General features: G+C 34.0%; 3 non-coding genes across 3 annotated transcripts; all 3 read left to right on the top strand.

Annotated features, from left to right (window-relative positions):
- Nucleotides 1-13,193: 13,193 nt before the first annotated feature.
- On the top strand, nucleotides 13,194-13,265 carry TRNAM-CAU (transfer RNA methionine (anticodon CAU)). Its single transcript has one exon. It is a non-coding gene; the product is annotated as a tRNA-Met (tRNA).
- A 471-nt stretch (nucleotides 13,266-13,736) lies between these two features.
- TRNAM-CAU (transfer RNA methionine (anticodon CAU)) lies at nucleotides 13,737-13,808 on the top strand. Its single transcript has one exon. It is a non-coding gene; the product is annotated as a tRNA-Met (tRNA).
- A 2,121-nt stretch (nucleotides 13,809-15,929) lies between these two features.
- On the top strand, nucleotides 15,930-16,001 carry TRNAM-CAU (transfer RNA methionine (anticodon CAU)). Its single transcript has one exon. It is a non-coding gene; the product is annotated as a tRNA-Met (tRNA).
- Nucleotides 16,002-16,539: the final 538 nt, after the last annotated feature.

The raw sequence follows: 16,539 nt of genomic DNA, 5'->3' as shown, positions 1-16,539 counted from the left end.
TACGTCCTAATTAATACTGAGCTCAAAGAAGATTTCGCATATGCTCTGAATACAATTTTTTAAAAACATGTTCTTTGTCCATAGACGGAAGACTTTAAGTTGCAGACAAAACAAGTTTCTTTATTGTGTTTTGACTGCGAGATATATTGGACTTGCTTGTTTATTTGGTGCAACGGAAGGAAAGATATGGATATTTTGGGGAAGGTATAGGAAACTAGTATTGCTTTAGGTTGGAATCACTTGAAGCGTTATGGAAACTAGAAATATGTAAGCTTCGATATTCTGTGCTAAATTATGTTCTTTTTGAATTGACAAATAAAGTTTTTGATTATAAAACTGTTTTATTAGCTAAAGAGTGAAATTATTCTATTGAGGGTCATTAAAGAGTTTATTGACTCGCTAGTTGATGTTGGACCTGTTAATGAAAGTGTTACTTCCCGTTTTATTAAATTCTTAGTTTGAATAGTCAATTATTTGTTTATCACAGTCTGTCAAAGATTGTGTCAAATTAATTGTATATCCGAATAACACAAATCAGCTAATCGATCTGGTTCTAGACCGATGTGACTCTTAATTGATAGATCAAGTAACGTAGGGGACCGTCGAGTACCGTAGAAAATCGTCGAGGATCTTAGAGGACCGTAGAGGACAGTTAAGGATTTTTGAGGACCGTCGACGACCGTAGAGGACCGTCGATGACTCCAGAGGTACGTAAAACGTGAATCGGACTAGAAACATGTCAACCGGGTGCCCAATTTTGAATTAATTAGCCGACTTGTACTATTCAGACTAAATGAATGACCCAAATCCCAAATGTAGAAAAAATCTAATTCAAAATTAACAATTTATAAAAATAAATTTCTCTTAAACTTTTCAAAAAGGAAAGAAATTCACATTTGACTGATCAAAGAGAATTCCTAATAGCCTACATATATATTTTGATAGCAAAACTAATGTGATAACATTTATACATAAAATTTGATATGATTTGATTTAAATATCAAATGAGTATTAATAAAATTTTACGTCACAAATGTTAATGGGATTTCTTTATAAGATGATTCGCAAAAATATTGAATAAATTTGTGAATCATCGATGTCTGTCTGCGAAGAATAATATGAGAAAGACACAAAGAGCTTGCAACTATAAGCTGATAAATTAGTTAGACTGTGCATTATTAATATTACGCAAGAATTGTGTAAAACTTAAGATGCGGAAATATTTCTATTAAAATGGACTTAAAAGGTTTAAACAACGATGATTTGTAGGTGAATAATATACCTGACCGTTATTTTGCTGTCTTATGTTGATGACGGATTGTCTTCTACAGAATTTAGGTATAGAGTTCAGGTAAATCAAGAATTATTGAGAATTCATTTGTTTTGTGCTTTGTTCTTTATAAAATACTTCTGGTTAGACTTTTCCAGAATTTATCATTATGTCTTATTTCCTAACAGGCAAGGAGATTGCTCATCATGAATGCATACTCAGGGATTTTCAGGGTAGCATGTAGTAATTTTGACCTAAATCCCCCTAAATGCGCCCTTGAAAATTGTGTATGAAAATTCTGAATAATAAAATATTAAGCACAATTGCTTGTACCTTGACTAGTACAAAATTATCCCAAAAGCCCATAAACAAGCTGCAAACCTTCAAATCTAAAAAAGAAAATTCCAAAAAAATTCAAACACGAAAAAAAGTTATTTTTGTCACATTCATTCCCATATTTCACAATTTTCATGATTTTCACGTCATCCTCACTTCGTTTTCCCATTTTTACATTTTTTTCACTTATCCAACATATATCCATCTCGTTAGCAACAATGACAACCTGATATGAAAAAAGAGTTGTGTATCATAGTAATGCAAAAAAAATGTGAAGGGAAACTGGGTGAACAGATATCAACTAAATAAAATATGAAAAGGGTTATGAATACCAAACATTTCAAATTTATTAATTCAAACCAGAATGGTAGATGAATGGCAGATATGTACAAAAAAAAAAACGAGAAAAATGAAAAACTTTTTCTATTTCATGTCATAATACCTTGTTTAAAATCGCTGGCATTAGTTTAATGCTGAAAAACATGGGATAGACAAACTTTCCAGCTACTTCAGAATAATTTTTTCAGTAATTTTGATGTTGCTCGTTTTCAGGAGCGTAGCTAGGAATTTTGTGAGGACTAGGAGGAGGGATGGTGGGTGTTTGTTGAAAAACCAGGAAGTTTTAGCACTTTTATCACGTTAAACCTTAACAAATTAAAGGAACAGCTAATCCAACAGGAGGAAGTGTCAGGATCTATGGATTTTGACCCCCTGAATACGCCCGTCCTCATTCCTGACCAGGATGACAGTGAAAAAGAAAATAGAAAGGATGCTTCCACATTTCTCGTCCCTTTTTTTTGTGTGCTGTATAGATAATGTAAATTAAGAGATAAATGCTAATTTTTCGTTAAATTTATTCACAGGAAGATTTTGTTTTTCACTTTATATTTAGAGCGAATTTCTCGTAAGGTAATTTTATTTTGAGAATTGCTTGGTCTTGCTGTCTTTTTTTAATATTTTCTACTTAAGTATGTATGTGGCTCATGGGATTGTTGTATGAGCAACGATGCAAAAGTGCTGGAAATTAGAAACTGGCAGAAGTTATCTAAAGACAGATCCTGCTTTCGACTCATTCTAAATGCGACAAGGAAGTAATTAAGTATGTTTATAGAAAGGTTTCTTAAAGTTTCGGGTTTGACAATCAGGCAAGACCGATTCCGGAACTGAGACCGTGACTACAAAGCAACTCTTCTATCAATTCCTAGAGTGCCATTTCAGTTTATTTTTGAAAAAAGTTCTTTATTTTGTAGTGAACGGCTCCTTCCTGACAACTCATAAAAATGCATTTTTGTGTCCCCAAAACAATTTTTGACATCCCTTCCATAAACATTACAATCTCCAGACTTTTAATAGACTACAAAATCACAATGAAAACATGTTCCTTAACAGTTTGTGCACAATCGATTCTTACTGCTAATAAAATTTATATAAAGTCATAAAAAAACTTATTTCATTGCTCAGGAAAGTGCACATAAAACTATTTTAAATCATTTTATGATTCATAACTCTTTTCTTAACAATAATTTCAAACACTATAGCATCCATGCACACCCGAAAAACTAGTGCAAAGTTCTTAAACTTGTCCGTTTTTTTCTTTATCGTGACAGACTTTAAGTCGTCTTATATTTTCATGCTCCATTGGAGAGGGGGTCGTGGACTTATGATGTCATAAAGGGTGATAACATGAAGTAAAGGAATGGAATGAAGCAAGGTTTACCGATGCCATGATTTCGGTAGATTCTCGAGTCTGTAATGGCCCATTTCGAGAGCTTCGAGGGTTCATCTCAATTTTGGGGGCTTAAAAATGGTGGAAATGGTCATTTGCGTATTGTAAGAATTTTGAGTAAGTCTAAGAGTTCCCGCTGTACCAAAGAAAGTCTCTGGGATGAGCCAATCTACGCTTAACATACTTACTCATTTGGTTACTTCGCTGACTGCCCAGATCAATTGTAATGCATGGTCTCCCGCAAATGACACTTAAAGCTGGCATCTGTTTGCCAATTTTCAATCCCAAGTGCAACACTGTCTCCATTTTACAGACATCACTTGCAAAAAATCCCTGTAAAATAATAGAAAAATTTCATTACTTTTAACTTTCAATCTTCACTGCACAAAAAGAAAAACTTTATCATTTGAACTGCATTTTTCATGTTACTAAGTGCGTCATATTTCACTTTCCGTAACATTCCCATAACTTTTCCTTCCACTCATTTTAAATCCTTTTCATCCGATTTGCAAATGAAGACAAAAAATTCAATTTAGATTTTGAGACGATACAAGGAGCAATGTTGTGCTGCATAAATATAAAGAAGTAAAAAATTGCACATTGAATAAACTTTTTCAATGACTACACATGGACAAATTGCTTGCTGTAAAATTTATTGAAAAATTATTCTTCATTAATTTTAAAGAATGAATCTGAAATTGGATGGGAAGAAGAAAGGAATAAAATATGAAAATTTACGATCGTCATTATTGCTTTCCGTTATTGACGTCGAAAGGCATTTAAAAATCCTCTCACCTTTCCATAGCACAGCAGCCGTTGCATTTCCATTTTGATGAAGTGGGTGAGGAAATGTGCTTATGAACCCCTTCAAGTGAATAATAGGAAAAGATGAAGTGGAAGTGAGGATGAAAAGGGGAAGAAAATTTTAACGCTAATATTTTTTTGCTGCTTTTTTGATATTCAATTTTCGACCTGGATTGAAAGTTGAATGTGATAATATGTAAATAGAATTTATGCTGGATTTAAATCACTTCTTTTATGAGCTAAAAATAGCCAGGGTTGAAGTTGCAATTAATAATTAGGAATTCATAGATTTTTGTGTTATTCTACAATACAATATCAAGCCAAATAGCTTGGGACATTGGTAGGTACTTATGTGCCGCGGCTAAAACTATTGTAATATATGCATCAAATAAACTATACCTCCAAAATTTTCCAAAAAACCTCATTTCGGTTTTAAAAATTACTTGACTAGTGAGGTTGCCGCCAGACCTCTTACACTCAGTAGAGTAACACAGTTCATAATGAGAACGAAAACACTGGATGACATTCTTGCTTGTTAATAATCTCCAACATTTTATGCTTTAGTAACTGCCTTGAAAGAGATCTCGAGGTAGACCAAAAAGCTCATGGGATTGCTGTGTGAGCAACGATGCAAAAGTGCTGGGAATTAGAAACTGGCAGAAGTTATCTAAAGACAGATCCAGCTTTCAACGAATTCTAAATGCGGCAATGGGCCGCCGTGCGCCTTCGCCAAGGAAGTAAGTAAGTAACTGCCTTAGCAATGTTTTCCCTACTTATGATTCGAAAAAGAACAAGAAATAAGTTCCCCTGCCGAGTCTCGAACTCGAGACCGCTGGGTCGGCTGTTGCAATTATTATGTACCGAAATACTAAACCATTCTGCCACCGAGATACTTCGAGTTATTTAATTTTCTACAAAATTATTGATATTTAAAGCAAAGTTGGTATGACTCCAATGTGGAGGCGTTTTCACTGTCAGTTCCACTGGCGTGTTTTGGACTTTTTGGGTTCTGAATCCCAAAGTCCCGTAAATTTTGATTAGAAGGCAATTAAAAAAATTTAAATTCATAGCTCGAAGTCAATTTCAATTTTATATGGAATTAAGTCAACCTTTTCATACTAAATCCGACCTCTGTAATTAATCAAATCGAACAGCATATAATTTTTAAATCTTTTTACAAATCCTGCAAATACCTATTCATCCGCATCCATCAAATTAAAGAAGAAGAATCCTTCAATTTAGGAACATCAAAGGATAATATTTCACAAAGTGAATAATCCTAGTAAGGAAAATTCATTCAATAATTCAAACCACAATATGCTTTTATGTAATTTGACCCACGAGAGTTTTGAGATTTTTCTTAATGTATACACAAGACCGCTTTGCTTTATCTACATTCGTAGAAAAAAGAAGCTAAATAAATAAAGAAAAATGGAATAAAAGGAGAATAAATTCAAGGCATTAAGATGGAAATTCGAGCTTCAAATTTTTCACCATCCAAAATAAAGGAAAAAGAAAAAGGAAAAAAATGATGAAAAATTTGCATTTTAAATTGTAGAAGATTCCATATACGGGGGAAAAAAGGAATGAAGACGAAGAAGTTTTATGTGTGCGTGAAGCATAGAACATTTTTCATCCTCAAATTCTTTTCTTTCTACATTTAACACGTTCGGATGTGAGAGATGGATCTTCTTATTCTTGAAGGAAATACAATTTAAAGTGAATAAGATGAAGATTTTTTAAAGAAGTTTTCTTCAGCCACAAGATTTGGTAAAAAAAAATCACAATTTTTCATTTACATTTTTGCATGACAAACAGGCAGGAAATGCCACAACTTTACAAATTGCAACACGAGTTTTCTGTCCCTTTTTTTGTCCCACAAAAGTTTTAAAATTAAATTTAAAGTTTCATTTACAACAAAAGAAGTCATGAAGACGCAGCAGTGCTTACAATGTAAGTAACGATATGCTAATGAAATTCATTTAAATTTTATGAATCTTCACTTGTTCATGCGCTACTTTTAGCACCACATAAATAATCTACTTTAATGCATGTCGACTTGAATGAATACTTAACTACTACCTTTATGGACAATTTCGTCAGGTTTTTTAGGGGCGATGACTTTTTCTTGGGAATTGGAAATTGAGTTAAAGTAACAGGCTCGGATTACTGGATACGTTATTAGAAGACCTGTAAAAGCTCCACTAAATAAGTTTTTAAATCAGACTTTGTGGATGGTAAGAGAGCTCGTGGTAGACTGAAGAACTTCGGAAGAAAGCTGTCGATAGAGACAGCATTGCATTTGTTATTGGCAATTTGCAGACGGAAGCCGGCGATAGAACAAGTTAAAGGCGACATCCGAGAGCAGGCATGGATCACAATTGATCTGTATGACCATCGAAGTCGGTAGAGTAGTTTTGGGGATAGGGGAAGCCGTAGGCTGATCCAAAGCTGATCAAATATCAAGTGCGTACCTTCATGTGGTATCCCCTGTTACCACTAAACCTGACAAGAAATTTTAAATAGCTAAGTCGAGCTTTAAGCTCAATTTGAATGAACCTAGGACCAGAAGTTGGGACGAATTGATAGGTTTTCCATTATTCGAGCATTAAGGATGAGTATCGAGCATAAAAGGCTTCAATCCCTGTATAGGACCCAGTTTCCAATACTTAGAAAGACACTTTATTCAGCTATAAATGGTAAATTTAGAAAAACTTTTGAAATTCTTAGAACTTTCTTAAAAATTTTCTAAAATTCCTTTCAAAAACTCACAACAAGTAGCACAAAGAACTCTTTAAAAATACATCATCATCTACCAGTTTTACAGCAACGCCATTTCATCCCTGATGATTATTGCAATACTTTACAAATTATGATGAACATTTACGACTCATATCGTTATCATAAATTACGCGAATTTATCAGAAATGGCGTTTTTTTATTGATAAAAATTTAAAAAGTTGCTGAACGAAGGAAAAAAATTTTTTTTATTTCCATTTGTGATTGAATGGAGTTTTTTATTTCCCCATCCATGAAGCATATACATAATGATATGTTATTAATAACAGCGAAATTTAATGACAGCAAAATATTTCATTAATATGAAACTTTATGATGATAAATATTGGAGTTGAATCTCATGACTGAAAATGTTGCCATTGGATATATTTTATGAGTTTTTTAATAAATAATTAAACTTTACGAGATTATTGAAAAGTTTTGTATCACATTTGAATACATCAAGAGCTGTATGAAATATTGAGAGTATTTTAAGTGCCATTTTCAGGCATAAGTGAGGCTTATAGAAATTTTTTCAAACGGAATCAACGTTTGAGAGCTTTTTTGATGTGAATATTTCAGGTTACATTGTAAGGACAGCTATGGTAACATGGGTTGTGGATATATGAGCTATGGCATATGAGTTGTGGGACTATGGTTACTGTCGGTTACAGTTTATTGGTATAGTTGCTGATTTTTTTGTAAGAATATTGCATTTTTGAGTATTTTATGCTTTAAAATTCATATAAAATTGTAATGCATTCCTTTACAAGGCATTGACTTAATACTAAATCTATCTTAGCCTTAAAGATGCCCTGATTCCATCGCTCTGGCTGTTTTTGGCCTATTCATGTATCAAAAAATGAAATTTGCCACCTCAGAACATCGACTTGATTCCAAACTCAAATCTTCACAGTACAACTTGCTAACTGCTTAAAATTCAACATCGTAAATGTCATTCCAAGCATAAATTTCCTTTAAATCAACTCAAAAAGTTTCCCAACCGTTCCTCTACACACCAAATTTCTCAGAAAAGCCAACGCACAGCCTCATTTATGAAAATTATTGAAACATCACCAAATTGTCAAGTAGAAAAAAAAGAACTCCTTGATTTTTAGTCAAACCTTCCAATTACGCTGCCATCAACCATCAAGTCATGCAGACAAAGTGCTCCATTGGACCGTGATATGAGCACCAAAAATTTTTCCTTAAAAAAGAACAAAGAAAAGAGTTCCAAAAAAAATTTCTCTTTTTCTCGTCGTTGCGCATTCACTTACTTAGCTGACTTAATATTTTAGGTCTTTGCACTCTTTTAAATACACGAAAAAAACTTTCCATTTTCCTTTTTTCTTCTCTCTCTTTCCTTCCTTTTTGATCCTCTTTTTATTGCTTGCAAATAAGTTTTTCTGTTGTTCGAGAAAATAAAATGAGGCATTTGAGTTGTGTACGAAGAAGACATGCCAAAAAAGATGAGGAAAAAGTTTTTTTTTTCTTCTCGGTAGATGAAGGAAAAAAGAAGGAATTTTAGGCAGTCATTAGACCTTTCGTTATTTATGATTTTATTCAACTGAGCGCGACATTTACTAAAGATACCCTCATGAATTCTCATTAAATCTCATAACAAATTGAAGTCCGGCAATGACTTCTGAGTAAATGTCGATGAAGCTGCTTAGGATCGTAAAGAAGGAATTTTAAATTGTGAGAGATAAGGTAGGCAGGGATGGTGGTTGTGAAATTGAGAGTTTTGAGAATATGTTGTGTATTTCAGGCATCCTACACGATATTTTGATGCTTTGTCGTCATCACGCGACGTATCGTCTCTCCAGCGACCTTATTGAAGATATTATAGTCAATTCCCGTCAGCTGCTAATCGGACGGAAGCAGCTCTGGGTTAAAGGTTTCCGATGTTGAGTCCGAGACCTAGACTTAGCGGGTATTTTCGGCCTAGGTCTTGATTTCGTGGATTTGTCAAGACCGAGACGTCGGGAAACTCAACTCTGGATAAAAAATCACAAAAACAGCTCATAAACTACACATTCAACTGCATTTCATTCCAGTTCCCTCAAATTCACCACCCTCCCTCCCATAAAGATCACTGCATGATTGAAAGATAACAAGATTCTCACATAAATAAATCTCATAATTAGGTCAAACGCATAAACATTATTAAAATGTTATCAATAGACATAATTTTTGACATAATGCTGACATAACAATCAGTTAATGATCCGACATAGAGAGCAAAAGGGGTAAAACGCAGCAAGTTAAGAAGCAGAACACAAAAACCGCACGTTTTGTGATGGCATATCGTAAATCGTAAGGGTTTATAGCCTTTTTGCACACAATCATCAACATAAATTTTTCACACACATACATCCGTACACATATTGTTGTGCATGTGATGGCCCTTTAACAGAAAAAAAATTTATTGTAGAAAAATTATGATCCCCTTTGATCTCCCACTCCTTAACATTCTTTCATTCTTCCATTTATAGTAAAAACTTTCTAGAATGTAAACATGTGATGCTATTGCGTCCATTAAATTATTCAGATGTAAGGGGCAAGCATAACGAATATGGTACTCATACATGCACAGGAATGAAGAGGAAGGATGAAGAAAAAGTTTTTTTTTTTGAAATTTATGTGCCTTCTTAGCTGTTCTTGCCAGCTTTTAATATTGGACATAAAATATCAATGTGAATAGTGAGGCAAAAAGGCATGTGCTCATAGTTAAACATCATGCGAAGTGAGAAGGAATAGGAAAGTTGAAAATGGAATTATTTTGTGGATGGATGTAGGTAATGGAGCATTTTAAGACATTAAAATACTTTAGAATGTGATTCGATGTTGAAATTTGATTTGAGAAGCAGGATATGCTTTGCATTTACTTTCTGTACTCAATGAATATGCTTAGTTTGGCCTTTTTTCCAACTAAGTATATAACAAGCTTGAATCAGATTTCCCAAATGGTATTACTGTACTGAAATAGCACGATACTGCGAATTTCATTTCTCACAGCAGGAATGGACCAAAATACGATGCCGCTAGTGCACTTCCAACCCATAAATTCAACTTAAACGACGTAGGCTACAACCAAGTGACTATATTTGACTGTTTGTGGTACAAAGCTATCAGTTCCTATCGAATGTCCATTGAATTTCCATTTACTTCAAAAAATGGAGAGTTTGACCATGAAACCCCTTTGGAAATTCTAATTCCTTTCAAAATCCTGTGCATACAGTCTTTAATCAATCTTAAAATTCAGCCACAATTCAAATTTAAATAGGAAATCCCTCTTCTCATCTTCAATTCCATACAATCAAAAGTCAATTGCCAACATATTCCTATACCCATTCTACCCATTTGACAGCCAGACTAACCACACATCCAACATCCAGACACACAAAGCCAACAAAAAACTTGTCCTTCAAAAAACTGAAAGTGAAAGATTAAATCGAATAAATTGATATAAAATTGAAACTCAGCAACTGGGCTGTAGAAGTCTCTCCCTTTTTTGATATTATAACTTTTATAGAGCCATTACATGTCTACATGCTATGCCAAAGAGCAGTTGTTTAAGGGAGTTAAAGGAAACTTTTTTTTTTATACTCACAAATGTGCATACACAAGTGCACAACTTTTTCAATTTAAAACAGATTGGCAAACATTTTGAAAAATTGAGAGGAATTGAAAACTTGAAAGTTTTTTAAACTGTTTCAGCCATCCTTGTTCTCCTTTTTTTATGTGTAGGATAGTAAAAATAAAAACTGAGAGTCAATTATGCATGGATACAATTGTGATGCTTGGATTATTATTGCTGTGAGCGGACGTAAATTATTATTGGCATGGCAGTCATTCGACAACGATGAGATTGTTCGTACAATTTTTAGTGAAAAATTGATTTTAATTGAAAAAGTTTTTATTAGTTTTTAAAATTTATTTTCCTTTTTTAAGTTGTTTTATAATTGTTGAAGGATTTTTGAAAATGTTTTGAGAACAAACGAAAATTAATTATTGAAATTTTTTGAATTAAATTGCAGCAGACTTGAAGGTTTTTTAAGAGTTTGTGTTGATAATTGAGTTTTAATTAGAAATCAGGTCGATTGAACGTTGGCGTAGTATTAGAATGTGTAGTCAAGGTGGCAGAGCTAGCAACAGAGTCAGACGGAAAGTCAGCGGACGGACCAACTCAGTTGACAAAGTTTGATACTTTTGTTTCAAATTTTGTCACATTTTTGAAAGTTTATCACTTTTGTCCTGTTAATTTGACCAGTTAAGTCTCGAATCCAGGACTTTAGACTCGGTGTTGGAAGAATTAGGCACCGAATTACTAATCATTCCACCATTGAGCTACTTCGACACACCCTGCAAATCTCAATATTCTACTAACAGATAACCAATCGAATATCAACCACTGGACACAATATACTTATGTTCCTACTCAAAATTGTAGACCTGAGTAATTAGAATTGATGCTATTCCAAACAAATTCAATTTGCAGTCTCTCAAAACTTTAATTAACTATTAAGTCACAATTAACCATTCCTAACCCTTGCAGTAATCATAACACACTCTCTAACTTCTTCATAACAATCCCAAACCCAAAATGAATCTCAATCTCAAACTTTAAAGTCATTATTGATCATGACAAACTCATAATCTTATTCCAATTTGGGTGAAGGTTAACATAAGTCTCTGTCCAATAGGCATTTTCGGAAAAGAAAAAGAGAGCAAGAAAATCAATGTCAAAACTGTAGTTTGGGAAAATCAATACACAGTGGCATCATCTTGCGAATCTAATAAATTTAAACGACTTGGAATTAATGGGCTTGTTGACAAGACCATCAAATTGAATATAGTTAAATGGAGTTTGAGAATCGAATGGATTTCGGATTAGATTGAATTGGTGTTGGATGAATGTTTTCTATTTCAATTAAGCCATGATGGTTGTTTTGTTCTGGGTTATTTTTAATCGCATTATCTACATTTATAATGCTGCTAGTGCAAGCTTAATAAATTTTTTATATCACTATACTCTTTAGATGCTGGGTAAATGTATGATTTATGAAGCTAGGGATGCAAGAAGCCATGGATAATTTACTGAACTATACAGTGTGGTAAAGGCTTCGATTAGTCAATCATACGTCTAATTAAAAATTGTAGCTTAAATGTAGTTTCATGACAAGTTACATAAATTTTAGGAGCGTATTCAAGGAATAGAAGTGCCCAGGTCTTACTAGGAAGGATAGTTGGGGTTCAAAACCTAGACATGGAGTCTACCAATCGCTGTTTGTTAACCTCGAATGTATTTCATTTCTTTAACAAAAGAGTTCATCAAAAGTCCAATTGTTTCACGACAAAGTAACTGCCATGCCATCAACATTCGTAAATTAATTGTATCATCAACATTGAAGTCAATTTAAAGGTACAGTTTCAACAAAAATTCCAGCAATCAATTCATATTTACCCTCACCAACAGTATCAACAATCCCGAAATCATCAATCCATTCAAAACTTTTCGATATTTCCGTATGTCCACATTAAATAAAATGTCATATCAATTATTACTTTCACAATTACAATAAATTTGCAATATTGTAATATAGTCCAGGATACGCTTCATCTCCATAAAATATTCAGCATCAAAAAGCAATTTTATTGAAATATTTTAATTCATCCTTTGTGATTTAAATTGCTGAATTTTTCACGCGCAGAAAAACTCAATTTGGAAGATTTTTTTGACTCTGACCGAGCGATACAGTTGCTGTGACTTAGTTCCTTACGTTGCTGGCTATCTTTGATCTGTTGCCATCTTCAGTTGACTTCTCTGTGTCAATTACTTTCATCATCAACAGTAGAACCAAGAGTCCTTTGGCTGCTCTCGTGCTCAATTGCCATCTACAAAAATCGATAAGACACCGCAACATGTTGATGACAAAACGTCAAAATGACGTGTATGGCTGACATTTTTGCTTTTTTAGAACCTTTCAGACGATAGCTAAATTGAATTGCATCATTCGTGCTGCTCGGGCTCATGCATGAAAATGTTATCATTTGCATATGATGTATTTGTCTGATTCCACTGTTTAACTTGCAAAAAAAAGTGTTTCATGTACAACATTGGAACATCAAAAAAAGTGAAACTCTTCTTGAAATCAGGTAGGCATCTATACAGCATCGTCTGCATATAGTAGGTACAAAAACTGCATTTCTTGAGGCTATACAGCCTCTTAACGACAAAGAGGTAATTTAGTAAAACATAAATAACAGTGATTTGACAGCAGAGTGGCGCAGTGGAAGCGTGCTGGGCCCATAACCCAGAGGTCCGTAGATCGAAACTACGCTCTGCTATAATCTTATTTTGAAAAAATCTCAATTTGGACTTTGACCGAGCGATACAGTTGCTGTGACTTAGTTACTTATGTTGCTGGCTATCTTTGATCCATAGCCATCCTTAATTGACTTCCCTTTGACAATTAACTTCACCATCTACAGCATCTCTCTAAGAGTTCTTTGGCTGCTCTCGTGCTGTCAAAAATTGTTGAGACACTAAGCAACATGTTGATGACAAAACGTCAAAATGACATGTATCGCTGACATCTACCTTTTTAAAGTGTTCTTAAGTGTTGGATTTTAAGAATCCAACAGATGAATCAGTTCCATTCTATCATCCACAATTTTGAGGTTTGTGTGACATCAGCCATAATATGGACGTTTAAGCAGGTACCAAACATTTATTATTCTGGAAATCAGGTAGGCATCTATACAGCCTCTGAACGATAAAGAGGTTATTTAGTAAAACATAAATAACAGTGATTTGAAAGCAGAGTGGCGCAGTGGAAGCGTGCTGGGCCCATAACCCAGAGGTCCGTAGATCGAAACTACGCTCTGCTATAATCTTTTTTAGAAAAAATCTCAATTTGGACTTTGACCGAGCGATACAGTTGCTGTGACATACTTACTTACTTTGCTGGACAGCTTTGATCTGTTGGCATCTTCAGTTGACTTACATTTTCCAATTAACTTCATAATCAACAGCATTTCTCCAAAAGTCCTTTTGCTGCTCCCGTGCTCTTTTGGCATCTACAAAAATCGCTGAGACACCGCAACATGCTGATGACAAAACGTCAAAATGACATGTATCGCTGACATGTGTGTATTTTAGAACCATCTAGACAACAGTTAAATTGAATTTTTATATTTCGTGCTGCTCGGGCTCATGCATGAAAATGTTAACATTTGCATTTGATGTATTTGTCTGATTCCACTGTTTAACCTGCAAAAAACAAGTGCTTCATGTACAACATTGGAACAACAAAAAAAGTGAAACTCTCAATTTTCTCTCTTAGTGCACCTATTTCATGTTATTCACGGAACAAAATACGTGAAAAAAGTTTTACGTTAAACAAGGAACAAAAAAAAAGAATCAAAAACTCGTACTTTTTGAAACATTGAAATAACATGAGTGCATAAATTATAGTTTATATGGCACCAAGAGAGTATAAAAAAGTTCTTTTTTTGCTCATCTTTTTTATATTTTTAAAAGTTTTATGTTATTGCTATTAATTCTAAAAACACAGGAATAGTTTTGGAGTTTATTTATGGTTAATGTGATGATGGATGAATGTTGATGATTAAAGCGTCTTTTTGTGGTTGTTGGATGGAGATGTACTGCATTTAGTGTGGTTGTTTGATGATTAAGTTGAAATTATGTGGATTTTGGTCCACATTAGTCTGATTTGGGGGCTGCCATCTTTCAGATGACGTAAATTTGGATAGACTCTTACTATATCATGGAACGACCATGTCTGGGCACTCAGCTTGGTTGACAGCAGGATATTCAGCAGTATCTTTAATATAAAAGTTGTAGATCTAGGTTTAAAAGATGTTGTAGCCTCGTTCATTCTCACCAAGGACTTATTTAGGGCATGTTGAGGTCTTTTTGACTCATAACTCCATATTAAACACATATTAAGTTCAATATGCAATATTTCATATAGCAATCACCTCCGTAGTTGACATTTTAATTAATATTCCAGCCATCAAGCTTACCACTAACCCAAAATGCTCCCAAACTTACAAAAAATCCACAAACTCAAGCAAACACACTCGAAACATAACAAAAAAAGACTCCTACATATGACAACTTTCTCCGCACATCGACATCATATCCACACAACAAAAAAAAACGAATCCATTCGATGTGCTCGCTTATGCAGGAATTGAAGTTGTATAAAAAGCTTGTTAAGCATGCATGAATGAATCATTAACATGCATACGTTAAAAATTATTCTCGAAAACTTTTTCATGTGAAAAACTGAACAGCAATGCCATAGACGTAAATGAATATTTTTTCAGTTCTGTAGATGTTCATTGGAGAGACTTTGTTTGACGTAGGAGCAAATGTTGATGTGATGAAAATTGAGAATGGAATAAGTTTTCTGAAAGGTAGGATGGTATTGAATGATTTTCTATGTATCGAATTTTTTGAGGAATAATAAAGGACCTTTTGCGTTCCTTTATATCAAATTCATATAAAAAATGTTAGTCACCTTGGTAAGAATAATGTAAATATTTTATTTCTTTTAGTTCCAGGAAGGATGAAAAATTGAAAATTATTTGTTGTTATATGTCTGTTGGGTACGATGTAATTTTTGAAGAGGTATCAAAGAGATATCTACCTTTTTAAAGTGTGCTTAAGTGTTGGATTTTGAAACTTTGAAGGAAAAATTTATCGATTTTCGTGGCATGTGTATGAACTTGAGATGAATCCGTTCCATTTTTATCATTTACAATTTTGAAGTTTGTGTGACATCAGTCATAATGTGGACGTTTAAGCAGGTACGTTTTCTCCTACAAGCCTCAAATAAATTTTATCATTCTTGAAGTCAGGTAGGCATGTATACAGCATCTTCTACATGCAGTAGGTACAAAATCAACTGCATTTCTTGAGACTATGCAGCCTCTTAATGACAAAGAGGTAATTTAGTAAAACATAAATAACAGTGATTTGAAAGCAGAGTGGCGCAGTGGAAGCGTGCTGGGCCCATAACCCAGAGGTCCGTAGATCGAAACTACGCTCTGCTATAATCTTTTTTTGAAAACTTTTTTAATGCATACACTGTAAATGCAATATAAATGTAGATGGCTGAGTAACGGTTCAGCTTTGAAGACTTCTTAAAAGCTTTTCTATTGGAACACCATTTGGAAGTCACTTGTGATCCATTGTGTGGAGGGAAAATTGTAGTCATATGCAGATGCAACATGGATGTGGCGTCCATTTGGCGTTGATTAAAGAGTTCTTCTTAATTTGTATGGCTCGGGATGGTCAATCGTGGAATGTGGAATATGAAATGGATCAATTGTTGTCCATGCCGTTCCTCGACCGCTAAAGTTACCTAAAGTTACTTAAAGCAACTCGTGTCTCGAAAAAAAAAATGGAATTGGCAGGAACTTTATGTCGTCTACGGTTTCGGTTGAAATGCATTTTACCGGTGAAAAATGTGACTTCATATTCCTGATCTCACGTTTTATCAATTTTAATTGAATCCATAAACTCATCCAGCACCGAAAAACTGTCAGACTATTCAAAATACATCCATTATGTCAATAAAATTGCCAAAAT

Source organism: Chironomus tepperi, unplaced genomic scaffold, assembly GCF_022539635.2.
Source record: "Chironomus tepperi strain 1889 unplaced genomic scaffold, CSIRO-AGI_Ctep_v1 contig_445, whole genome shotgun sequence".
In the NCBI taxonomy this organism is placed as follows: Eukaryota; Metazoa; Arthropoda; class Insecta; order Diptera; family Chironomidae; genus Chironomus; species Chironomus tepperi.
This window is presented reverse-complemented; position numbering and strand designations above follow the sequence as displayed.